Source organism: Emydura macquarii, unplaced genomic scaffold (assembly GCF_026122565.2).
Source record: "Emydura macquarii macquarii isolate MOO-44397 ecotype Brisbane River unplaced genomic scaffold, CSIRO-AGI_Emac_v2 contig_2768, whole genome shotgun sequence".
NCBI classification, from domain to species: Eukaryota; Metazoa; Chordata; order Testudines; family Chelidae; genus Emydura; species Emydura macquarii.
In genome coordinates, this window is record NW_027132905.1 from 27,979,904 (window position 1) to 27,993,189 (window position 13,286).

The window sequence follows — 13,286 nt, forward strand, 5'->3', positions numbered from 1 at the left end:
GCACAGACAGGGCTGGCGCAAGAGGGTTCAGGGAATACATATGCTTCCCTAACTCTCCCCTTCCTTCCTTGCCTGCCCCAGGGTGCTCTGCTTTGCAGATCCCTGCATTGTTGCATTCTGAGGGTAGGCTTGTTCTCCGCATGGCCGTGTGGCTCCTAGGATGCCTCGTGGTCTCCTGTGAGGTGCAGCAGTAGCCAGCGCAAGGCAATTTGCGTGTGCATATGTCACATATCCTAGCGAGCGCCCTCTCCTGACCACCCTCTAGGGCAGCTGTGAGCGAATCCAAGCCTCTGCTGCTCTGGTCCCCCTGGGGCGTGTGAAGCTTCTGAAGCCCCAGCAGGCTGCAGTGCTGGTTCCTTCCTTGGCCTCTCTGGCACATTTCCAGGCATTGAACCTCCCATGGCCCCAGGAGCAGCGCTGACCCTCATGATGCCCCAGTTATTCAAACACATCCCTCTTCCAGAATGCCACTAGTTTACAGCATACCTCTCTCAGGGCGGGAGGCTGTTGTGAAGCAGTCAGCATACTCCCTTTGCACAGCTTAACACCTTTGTGCTCCTCTGCACTTAATCATGTACAGTGCAAGTGAATATAGATCATACAAGACAATATACACTAAGCACATAGCACTGCCTCAATTTCCTCACGACTCCAGGACATCCTATGGGTTGGGGTCCAAGTCCATTGGGTCTTCCAGAGTTCTTGGAGCCATCTGGGCTCAAGAAAGTAGGCAGGGCCACCCTTGCCTATGAGGCTGCTACATGCTGGATGACCTGTCCCTGCTGGAGTCATCCGCCAAGCTTCTGCGACCTTGCTCTCTCCTGCCACATGCTTCTTTGCCCTGACTGGTTCGCCTCCTCTTCCTTTATTTTAAACCCTCTTGGTCACCTGGCCTCTTTTGTTCTCCTCCTGGTAACGTTCCACTGTTCCTACTTCTCCCCCCACAGGAATCAGCTAACCCGGTTTTTCTAAAGACACAGCTGCTTTTCTGCAGAGCCTTTGTGAGGTGTTAAGTACTATCATTAACCTTATGTCTTCCCCTTGCATCTATCTAGGCTTTCTATGGCGTACATGCTACAGGAGACAAGACCTGCCAGCAATGGTGGAGCCACATACATACAGGCATTCAGAATTCAGCAGTTTTTCATAAGACAACTTCACCATATCAGTCAGAATTCATACGCTGTACAGACATAGCCCCAATTCATCACAGCAGGCATGATCAAAAGGTTCCTGGATCTGTGTACTCAGCAAGGCACCTCCTCCCATCTCTTTTTCATGTCTCCCACTTAGCCACGCAGCAGTAACAAAGTCATTCTGCAGCGGGAAAATGGGGGCTGGGGAGAGAGTAGAGGGGAAGTACTGCCTAGTGATTGGAGCAGGGGCCTGGGAGACAGAATTCCTGGCTTTTAATCCTAGTCCTGCCCAGCGTGACTTTGGGCAAGTCCCCCAATCACTCTGTGCCTCTGTTTCCCCCTCAGAAGTGGGGGAGGGTATTCGCAGGGTGTGTAAGTGAAGTTTGGTGAATCAGGCACAGGAGTCCATACAGCTGTAAGAGCAGCCTTGTAGAGCACACGACATGGCAGGGGTCTTTACGATGTCTGTCTAGACTGCTTCTCTATGACCCTGAGTTTGCACTCTACTTTGCCTTTCCACTTTTCCTGCGCCTGCCCTTGGGGAGATTGCCTGTCCCTGTTGTAAGTCAAAGCAGCTTCAGGCAGGGCCACACTGAATTTATGTTCCATGTTAGGTGGACCTCTCTAGGCCATGTGATGAAGAAAACAGCTGGAGCCCAGCAGAGCATACTGAAGACCCTATGGGCCTCCACATCTGTGTGGGGCATAAGGTGGAATTAGATCTCCCTCCACCCCAGAGTCATCTCCCCTAACCTGTGGTCTGGGTATTACATGCCTGTCACCCCCTCTCCCTGAGCAAATGGGGTAGAAGTGCATCTTAGCCTGTGCAGGAGATGGGTAATTTGCTGCTAGTATGGACTAATCACAGATAACTACTCCTTTCCTGGGTGCTCGTGGGGTGGTACAGCTGGGCGCTGCCCTTTCTGTGGGGCAAACTGTGCTTGCCCAGTCTAGCCCTATGTAACTGCAAAGCAGTATTCTCTCAGATGGCTCATTAGCATCTAATGTCAGGCCTAAAAAACTTGACCCTAAGAAGTTAATGTACCCACCCACCACTGCAAAAAAAACCCTCCCTTAATAGGCCTGTTCCCAATAATAATTCAAGTTCTTTAGAAAGCAGGTCAGCAGCACTGAGTAATAAGTTCATTATAATCTAATAAAGTTCATTAGTCCTTGAAAAGTCTGAAATGAAAAGCGATATTGCCAATGAAATCGCCCTCTGGCGGGATTGTTTCTGGGTGAGGGAAAAAAGGATTTGAGATAAAAAGAAATAAAAATAGTAAGAATTTCAAATAAGAGATGTTGCTGGGAGAATTGGAAACACCACAAGTATGTCCAAGGAGCCGCTTCTAGCTGGCAATAAAAGCACCGGGGCCTCACACATGAAAGGGAACCATAGCTATTAATATCAGAGTAGTCAGAATGGAGGGTCTTGTGTAAGAGGGTTACACAGCCAATGCTCTTTGGAGAACAGTTTGAAGCAGCAAAATCTCTACACAGATGGATAATAAAAGCACCTAATTCAATGTCAATAGGGTTTCGGTTTGAAGAAAGTGCAGCCAATCAGCTTATCTAACAATGTGTGATTCAATTTCCATCCCCTATGGGACATCTGCATGCAAGGGCCTCCTGCAAGTCCTTCCTCTGTGATGCCAACAATAAGACAAAACAAATGAATAAATAAATGTGGGCTGCAGCTGATGTAAACTGGAATAGCTCCACTGGATTCAATGCTGATTCACATTAGTGGAATGTCTGGACCTGTGACTCCTTCTTCTCTGGTTCCCTGTGCAACCTGCCTTCTCCACTTATCTTGAGCCCTGTTGCTACACATACTTAAGCCTGTGGGTAGCTTTATGTAGGTGAATACAATGGGACTACTTGCACGTGTAAAGTTACACATGTGCCTTGGTGTTTGCAGGATCAGGGCCTTCAACTGTAAAATCCTCAGTGCAACAGCTCTCTTTATTGTGGCTCAGATTCTTAAAGATATCTAGGCCCCTAATGCCTATTGGAATTAGGCACCTAACCACCTGTGAGGGGCTGGTAATTTGTGCCTTGTACTGTGCCTAGTCAGTGCTTAGCAAATAGCAAAATAGGACATGAAACCAAATCCTCTCCTTCACAAGAGATGTCAACTGGATACAAAAGGTGTTTCCAAGGCTTGATGGGTCACAACATATTGGGTCTGAAAAGTGTTACTGAATGAGGATCGCCTAGAACAAGTGTAATTTATAGTTCATGCTTTTATCTGATCTAAATCTGTGAGAAAACAAAAAAAATCTCTATTTCAATAATAATAATATCTAGGTAGTGCTTCGCATGAGGAGATCTCAAAGCACTTTATAAAAGAGATCAGTATCATTATTCCCATTTTCCAAGATGGGCAAACTGAGGCACAGGGAGAGAACGTGACTTGCCCAAGGTCACCCAACAGGCCAGGGCAGAGCCAGAAGTAGACCTCACCCCAGCCCTCTGGAGTCCCAGTTCAGAGTTCATGGCTGTCTGAAAGATGCCCAGAGGTCTTAAAGGGGTCTCAGGTGAGATTAGTGGGCAAGTGAAGGTGTGGTCAGAGGTGCACAATTAATGGAGTTTATTCCATGGTTCCACCATTTCTTACATAGCTACAACAAAGGAATGTAACTGTGCCATGATGAGATGATAAACAGAACTAGGCATGGACACAAAACTATATCAATAATAGGTTAAGCTTGTGAAGAGAAAGGATGGTCCCATGGCCAGAGCACAAATACAGGGGTCAGAATAGCTGGGTTTGATTCCAGGCTTTGCTCTTATTCACATCACCTGCCATCAAATTATCAGAACCAACCATTGATTTTGGGTGCTCAACTTGAGGTACGTAGGGCCTGATCTTAAGCAGTGGTGAGGAAATGCATCTGCAGTTGATGTCAGCTGAAGGAGGGGGAGTTCACCACATTTGAAATCCAGGCCCAGTGCATCCAGAATCAGTGCACCACAACCATCACAGAGACTTTAGAGGAGTTATGAGGTTTTATACCTCCTCTACCAGTTTCATCCTTCTCCATTTGCACACCCCGATCCTCCTACTTCCCATCTTGCTTTTGTCTTACGCTTAGATTGCCAGCACCTTGGACCAGGAACTGTCTTTTTCTTTCGTGTATGGTGTGCAGCACAACTGGTACCTGATTTAGGAATGGAACCCCTTGGTGTTACAATAATAATAAAGCATGAATGAGCTGAGTCATGTGTATGTGGACCTCTGCCCTCTACTGGATGGCATTACAATTGCTCAACTCTGTGTCATAGGTCATAGTGCTGAAAGGAAAAGGCGATTCTTCTTTCATTCTAGTGCTGGAGGCCTGCCTTTTTTCAGTGGAAGCAGCTGAGTTCTGTTCTCGCTGTCAATGTGAAGGCTCTCATACAGAAATTCCCAGTTGTCATGGATTTGTTACAATATTAAGGTAGGTCAAAGTTTAGGCCTAAACAATTTGATTGGGGCCCTTCAAATAAAAGAGTCAATTCAAAACTTTTGAAATTATGGAGGGTTTCTAAGAATATAATGGAAGGCCTTGTGCAATGTTATCACCGACCTGGGAGGCCTGGATATTGAGAGAGGCTTCAGAACCTAAGCATTTACAGGGAGCATTCAATATTGAAAAGTGATTTATAGGCACCATGCAGGAGTGAAAACTCTTTACACACACACACACACATACACACACACACACACACACACACACATACACACACACACACAGAGTACTGCTTTGTTGTGCCACTCTAATTATATATTACATTGAACTGCCCTTGCTATACACTGAAGGGTAGTGGAAATTAAAAGGTATATCATGTTTTTCTGACATCACCTGTCTCTTATAACACATTGATGTGACATCGGGACCATGTGCTATAACTTCTGCATTGCCCTGAAGCAGCTCAGGCAGTTTTACAAATCAAATTGACCTATGACAGCTAGTCTTTGTGGTTTGTCTTTTTTAAACCAATGGGATTGTAGTATGCAAATAAGATTAACTATTTCATTGGTGATACATAAATATGTATCTGGCCTTTAACTGGCTGAAAAAAACCAATGATGTCACATTTTTACCCCTAATGTATGTAGTCCACCACTATCCTGCAGAGAAGGGGTACACAGTTATACAGATTACAAACATGTTTACAGTGGAGAGAGAGAGTTAATTCCAGCCCAGCCACAAGACACTGCCCTGCTGTTCCAACATCCCCATGAGCTTTTCTAGAGGGCTTTTCCATTTTTTGTGCCGTGGTTGTGGAAGGCAGGGAATGATCCAAGAAGGAAATCACTGATAGGTTCTCTCATGCACAAAGAGCAACACATATGTTTTTTAGCCCAGAGGGGTTTTATTTTAGAGTAAGAAGGAAGAACAAATCCAGTGGGTCTATCAGAGACAGCAAACAGTGGGGGAGATTTCCCAAGGCACAAATGTAAGTTAAGTACCCAACTGCCTTTTGTGCCTTTGAAAACCTCCCTCTGCAACTCACTCTGTAGTATTCTACATCTTGTCTGAAACACAAAATGGCAGCTGCCTGCCGACGACATTTAAAGGAGCAGCACCCAGAAAATGGCACGATGGCAACTCTTTTCAGCTACATAGCTACATACGCTGCACATGACTGAACCTCAGAAAGCTGCAGCCATGTGCTGTGATTCTTCTGCAACTCAAGAAAAAGAGGGTAGGGCTGAGCCAGGTGGAGGAGAGACCTCCCAGGGAAAACCAGGCTCTGAGGCTGCTGATGGAGGGAGAGTCATCTTATCCACTGACTCAGTCCAGAGCTGATTGAACAGTGGACCATTAGGGGGCGCTGTGCTGCAAGAGGGCACAGTCTTTTGCACTAGCTGTAAAAAACCAAGGCCCTGAGTACTTACTATTAACGATCCCCTGGTACTTTCCACAAAGGTCAGCCCAGTTTTAAATGTGAATAGTTGCAGCCTGTCTCTCTAAATACTTCCAGCACTTGGACACTTCCTGTCCTAAACCATTGGGTAGCGTTGCTAAGGGTTTGCTGGATTCCACCCCAGAGGTGGCTGCATTTCAGCTGCAGAGAAAGTGAACCCTGTGTCTGAGTGTGAAATGAAAGCCTCTGCAGACATGCAAGATATGATGATGATGATAAACATCCAGTAAGTTAAACTGCAAAGGGCATACTAGTGTCACAGTTGCTTTTGTGGTTGCTTGAGCCAGGATGGGTAAAGGCTCTCCACTGGGTCCATAGCATCGGGGTTGGTCCCTGCCATGGGTAATTTGTCTCACTCAGACTCAGAGGAGGAAAACAAAGATCTGAGGGAAAAACACTACAAGTTAGACAAGCTTCAAAAGAACATTTGGGAAACAACTCAGGGTAATGACCTTAAAGATTGATTCTCTTAACCAACATTTTGATGGGCTCCAAACTAAAGCTAAAGGGATAGGAAAAAAGCTGCAGTTACTGAAAGAACAAAATGTGAAGCTTAGAGACGATGTGAAGTCATCTGAGAAAAACATAGCTGCTATAATTGAAGGCAATGGGCCAGATTCTGGACTCAGTGACACTGGTGTAAATCCTGAGTAATTCCATTGCAGTCAGTGGCATTACTTCAGATTTACACTAGTGTCATGGATCCAGCAAGGGAACTGGCTGGCTCATGGAACTTGCAATGGGCAATGGAGACTTTGTATTTTTAGGTCACTGGTTTGGAGTCCCGCCCAGATCTGTTGTAACCAGAACTCATTAGCAGAGCTTATCAGAAAAACTCGGATGAAACCATTTTCCCACTTGCTGATTTGTCAAAGTTGAAGTATTCCATGGAGACGGTTTGATTTTGAAGAAGTTCCTCCAGAAACCTGCCTGGTTTCCTGCCAACTTGCCTGCCCAGCTCCTCAGCAGCCCGGGCTTTCAGGGTCCCTGGATCACAGACAGCCAACAGGTGGACTGCCTCTGAGCCAGGGATCCCAGGTCTTCAAGGGTAGGTCTACCCTGCAGCTGCGAGTGAGCATCTCAGCCCAGGTAGACAGACTCACACTAGCTTTGCTTGAGCTAGCACGTTATAAAAGTAGCATGGATGTTGTGGCTCTGGCAAAGTCTCTGGCTAGCCACTTGCGCTCAGACCCGAAGGGGTCAAGTGGGCTTGAGAATCAGAGCTGCTGCCTGAGCTGTAATGTCCACACTGCTATTTTTTGACCTCTGGGTCCGGAGGAGCTAACACAAGTCTGTCTACCCCAGGCCAGGCTGCTCACTCACAGCTGCAGCGTAGACATACTCCAAGCTGGGAGACAGCCTGCCAGGCAGACTGTCCTGGGAATGGAGCTCCATGCCCTTTCATGGAACATTTCAAAATGTTTGAGTTCGTTGTGAATCGGAACCAAATAATAGCAAAATCCTCCATGAGACAGAATGAGCTCGTCACCCAGCTCTACTCATTAATACATTTGTTAACTGTTGATAGCCAGTGTGTAATGAGCGGGTAAGCTCCATCCTGTTCTTATTATTCAGGTGTTCACATAACTCAAACTATTACAGTTGACATTAATTGCAGCTGGTGTCTACAAAAGAAACAGAAGAAACTCTTAGAAAGTTGAGAACTTGGATAACATGGGCTATCTCATGCCCTCGTTTAGCTTCAGGGAATTAAGAGTTGATCCTTCCCTGAAATTCAGAGACTGGAATTATAACAATATGTGTCAACTAGGGGAGCTTTTGGATCTGTACATGACCTGGTGCTTTGTAAGGTGCAGTCCTGGTCTGGGACTGGTTATTGCTGGTGTGAGCATTTTCTCGGTGACTAAAGTTCATTTAGAAGATCCAGCCTTGTTTATCTCCATTTAACAGTAACTATTTTACTCCGCCTTTTATATTGTGCCTTTGATTCTCAAGGGTCCCAATGCACTCAGCAAACACCATTGAAATGCAGCTACCTTTGGGCTGGGGGGCAGAAACCTACACAATAGTGATGGGAGGGGAAAGGTTAGCCAAGGATTCCAGAGCCAGCCCCTCCCGTTACAGAAAATGCCATTTTCTATGTGATACTTAGTGTACTGTTTTCACCATTGGCCTAAATCTGTTCCCACAGAAGCCACGGTAAAACCCCTATTGACTTCAGTGGGAACAGAGACAGGATGAAAGTTTCAAAAGCACTCGCCATTCACCTCTATGTCCATATGCAGACAATGCTGGTTGTTAAAGTGTCATCCAGAAAAGTGCGCTTCCAGTAATCTCTACAGAACTCAATGGATCTGCATTGGAAGAATAAAGGGATGAGGTGACCTGGAATTTGAACTTGTGCTTCACATGTATCTAGGCATTAGGAACGTGATGTTGGGCCCCTGAACTAGCTTATTTAGCTTGCAATAACTGGATCTAAAAAACATTGCTATTTGAAGTTAAGAGAACCGTAGCAAAGAACAACACTGGCACTAGATCAATGGAGGCTGAGAGAGCTTTTCAGTGAGTGGGAAGCATGCCCTGCTACAAGGAAGGATTTACATGACTTTATCTTACAAAGCACTGGTCTTGGAAGCTGAAAGACACAAACTGGACAGGTATTTCAGGAGTCAGCAGCACAGTCCCAGACCTGGCCAGAAGGCAGGTGGCAGGGGGTTTCCTAGAAATCAGAATTTCAAGGAACTAGATATAAAGGCTCCTCACAAAATGGAGAGCAGCACCCAGGTCTACACTAGGAAGTTTTGCCAGTTGAGTAATGGTGATTTTTGGTGACATTTTTATACTGGCAAAAAACCCTAGTGTAGACACAGTTATACCAGCATAAAAATGCTTTTGCTTGTACACTTTGTTTTGATCAGGGAACTGGGATCAGCTATGCTGGCAAAAGCACTTTTTGTCCAGGCTAAGCTGCATCCACACTGGGAGGGGTGTTGCCAGTGTAGTTGCACCAGTATAGCTATGCTGGCAAATCTTTTGTAGTGTAGACAAGACCTAAATTCTGAAGAGGACAGATGTAGCATGTCATCTCCAGTTAGGATAAAGCTAAAACACTCATATCTGCCTGCCATGGTAGCAACTCAGAACAGAGATCTGAGAAGGATTCAGAGAAACGAATGGCTGGTCTACGTTACCGCTTTTGTTGGTATAACTTATGTCGTTCAGGGGTGTGAAAAACAACACCAAGTGACATAAATTACACCAGCAGAAGCGCCGCTGTGGGAGAGCTTCTCCTGCTGACAGCTAGTGTTGCTCTTAGAGGCGGTTTTATTATGCCGAGGGAAGAGCTCTCTCCTGTGGGCATAGAGTGGCTGCGTGAGCGATCCTACAGCGGCACAGCTGCATCAGTACGGCTGTGCTGCTGTAAGCTCTGTAGTGTAGACATGGCCTAAATAATCTCTGGGCAAAAGCCACAAAGTGCAGAAGAAATTATCCCAGTGCTGATTGAACCTCCTCACTTACTTAACATAGTGTAGTCATATGTTAATAGTGTGACTAGAGATTGCTGTTCTCTGTGGACAGTGCCCTTTGACTGTTTTTCACAGCACTCCAGGCAGTGGACTCGCCCTTTTCCAGAGCAACAGTGCCAGGTTTAACGGAGTGCTGGGTTGTGTGCCACATTCTTGGATGAGTGGTACAATTGTTCGCGTTTAGGTGTAGTTTTGCTGGTGTTCCTTCCCCTCCTCCCCCCAGACTTTTTGATACCCATGGGAAGCGCAAATAACTGAACCTGAGCTTCTCATGGTATTTCCAGGATGATGGAATTCTTTGGGGCTAGTAAATGGCCACCTGCAATCAAAGAAAAATCTCATGATGCTAAGATATTGAGTCAATTTCAGGTCCTGCAGAAAGCCCATCTCTAGAGAGGCAGCATGGTCCCCTGGATACAGAACTGGCCTTGGACTCATGCTTCTATCCCTGGCTCTGGTGCTTAGCTGCCCCGGGACCTTGAACCAGTCACTTCACCTCTCTTATCCAGCCTGGAAATTCTTTTGGGCAGGGAGCATCTCTATCTATGTGTATGTTCAGAGCCTAGCACAAGAGGGTCCTGATCTTGGCTGGGGATTCTAGACACTACTGTAATATTATTTATTAATCAGCATGTGAGCCCTGCTCTTCTCAGGGCCCAGCTGTTGCTTAATTTGCTAATGGTTTGGAACTGCTGAGAAGTTAAAGAGCAGCAGCCAAGCGAGGCATGATCAGTATTTGTGTTAGGAATCATCATGCTCCTGGGTCGAAGGCATCTGGGAGTTTGCTATAAATGTTTGCAGTCCCAGGGGAAGAGGCAGGCGAGTGCTGGCCTGTTATTCTGCTTCTCTGGAGTCTTCGGCATCTTCCACTTCCCGTGCTTTAAATAGAATTTGAGCTCGGCTGAAGAATTCCAAGCAGCTGCTGGTGCTCAGGCAGTCTCTGTGCACAATAACAGAAACAGATAGCCCCACACCCTGGATCTGCACACAGAGATTTTTTTTTTTTTGGGGGGGGGGGGGGGGGGACGGACAGACGGACGGGGGGGGACGACACAGGATAGACCCACTGGCTGCTTTCTCTGTGACAGGCTTATCAAACCCCCACGTCCAAACACTAAGCCTTAGAGAAAGGTCGGGAGCCGGAGCAGAAACATGCTGCCCAGGCCCACCTCAGAAAGAGTGAATGCAGGAAAGGGCATTGGGTGTGAGAATTTCACATGCTGGCCAAGGCAGGGTAGAGGCAATGGGGTGAGATGAGGGGCAGGGCCAGAGGGGGGCCCATGCCCCAGCCCCCTCCCCAATGTCAACTGAGCTGCCTCCACTGCACCTGCTTGCTGGAAGCTCTCCAAAAGGAAGTGGCTGAGTGAGGGGCAAACTTCCACTGCACCACGGCCCCTTTCAGTTGGCTTGGAGGCCATCATCAGCCACAATCAAGACCTAAGGGATGAGACAGGCTAATTCAAAGAGACACACACCTCCCCCTAGCTCTTTTTCTGATTGAATTCTCATGTGAGCGGTGAAATACAAAACCTATGACGAAGGGGAAGGGAAAGGGAATGATGCAGCAAGTAGCCCAGAGACCACCCGACATCCAAGCTGTACTTCTCCTTCACCCACTAGTCAGCAGCGTTACCCCATCCCTTGCTATTATCCATTCACTTTAGGCAGCTGCAGCAAGCACCCTTGCTAAATATCCTGGGAGTTTTATTAGAATCCTGACTCCGTCAACAGCATCCTGGCTGAAACAGCCACCTTCTAAAATACACCCTTTCGGTTTATAGCTCGTGTTATACACACACAACATGCGAGCTGGAATCCTATTATATATTCGTCACACTATTTAAGTTTTCTATTCTACTCAGGACCAAAATTGACTTCATACGTTCCATTCCTCTGCTCTACAATAGGAAGAAATGCCTCCTCTGCCCTCAGCCTCCTGCTCAAACTACTTGGATTTTTTTTTTATGTTGATTTCAGTTTGAGGTTTTTCCAGGACTAATGAACTTTACTGGATGTATAGTGAATGCTGTCTCCAAACTTAAATTTGGGAGTTTTAAATTCACTTACCATCCTGCCATGTGCAGCAGATGTGCTGTATCAGAGAGCTGTATTTCCACCAGGAAGAGCGGGGTGGAGGAGATGGTAATCTTGAGTAATGGAAGGGAAGTTTGGTTTGATTTTTTTTTAAAATTATGACTTCATTAATTTACTGAACAGCTTCCTTTGGCATCATACCAGCCACGCAGCATTTAATGTGCCGCTCATTTCAAACGCACCAGTGGGGGTAGGTGCCTTATGCTCATTGACTTTCAAAGGGAGTTCTGTGCTTAACAGTCCAGTGCTTTTCAAAAATCACCCCCCGCTGCCACTTATCCACCCAGCATCATGTAGGCACTGGATGGGCATTTTGGGGAGCACATGGACGGGAACGTGGGACCAGACTTAGGGTCACTGGCAGTAATAAGCAGCAGTTGCTCATTTGACAAACAAGGAAATAATCCCATTTACCCACCATTTTGAGGGTCAGAAAACAGGTCTGATATAATAAGCTCTTTGGCATAGTGGATTGGGCTATATCCACTGCGTATCACAATGGGGATGGAATATGCACTGGATATAACAATGATCCTTTTCACCTCCATCGCACCTTTCAGCTAAGACTCTCCAAGTGCTCCCGTGACATCCATTAGCTACATATCACAAGAGCAAGAGCAGCCAGTCCTCCATCTGAGATAGGGCACCACTCATCTCATTTTACACACAATTAACCCAGAGTATCAAGAGGGTAAGTGACTTGCCAAAGGTCACCCAGCAAGGCAGTAGCAGAGAAACCCAGGCACCCCCCACTCTCCATATCTCCCTCTGACCACTAGACATCACTGTTCCTTTGCAATTCCATCTTGAACCTCAGTTTACCACTCAGCATGCTCTAGTTTGTATCCTGCAATGTGATTTGGAAAGTTGAAAATACTGAAGAAAAAAAGATACAATTTAAAGAAAGAATCAGCATGGGTGCCACAAAAATCTCAATATTCACTGCTCTGTAGCAAATCACAGTGGATTAATGTCTCCTCTTCCAAGTAAAGCGGATACTGCTGTTAGCAGAGACACATTCAGAGCTAAGGACCCTGTTCAATACAGCACTTACATATTTGCTTAAATATTTTGTTGACTCAGGGCCACAGTGCAGAATTTTTAAATAGTGCCCAGAGCAACATGCACATACATACATGCAAAAAAAAAAAAAAAAAAAAAAAAGGTAATTTTCAATGGGTATCAGGAGTTCCAAGGTCTCAGTACTGTGACGAGAAAAATAGTTGCTTCACTTTTTGCTTTCTAGAGATCTAAATACTGAGAGCAGGCTAGCTGAATGACGGATTACACTTATAGCATAAAACACATACACAGTCAGCAGCTGACAGCCTTAATATACCAAGGCAATGAAATCCATTCACTGGCCTGAAATATACCCAGCAAACAACAAATTGCTAAATTTTGCAGTGACCATTGGCCTGAGCCACTCACTCTAAGCCAGACCATGAAGACTGTGGGCTTTTTTTCCCCATCATGCCATGCAGCACAGTGCCAGCTATTCTCAAGTGGTTTTACATGAGGCCTAGGGTGTAATCACATCAAACCCTGCATAAACCAAAACCTCCCTCCCCATCATTGCAGAATAAGAGTAGGTGACTCATATCAGCCTAGCTCTCAGAACAGCCAGTGGAGGGACTGGGCCAGGAAA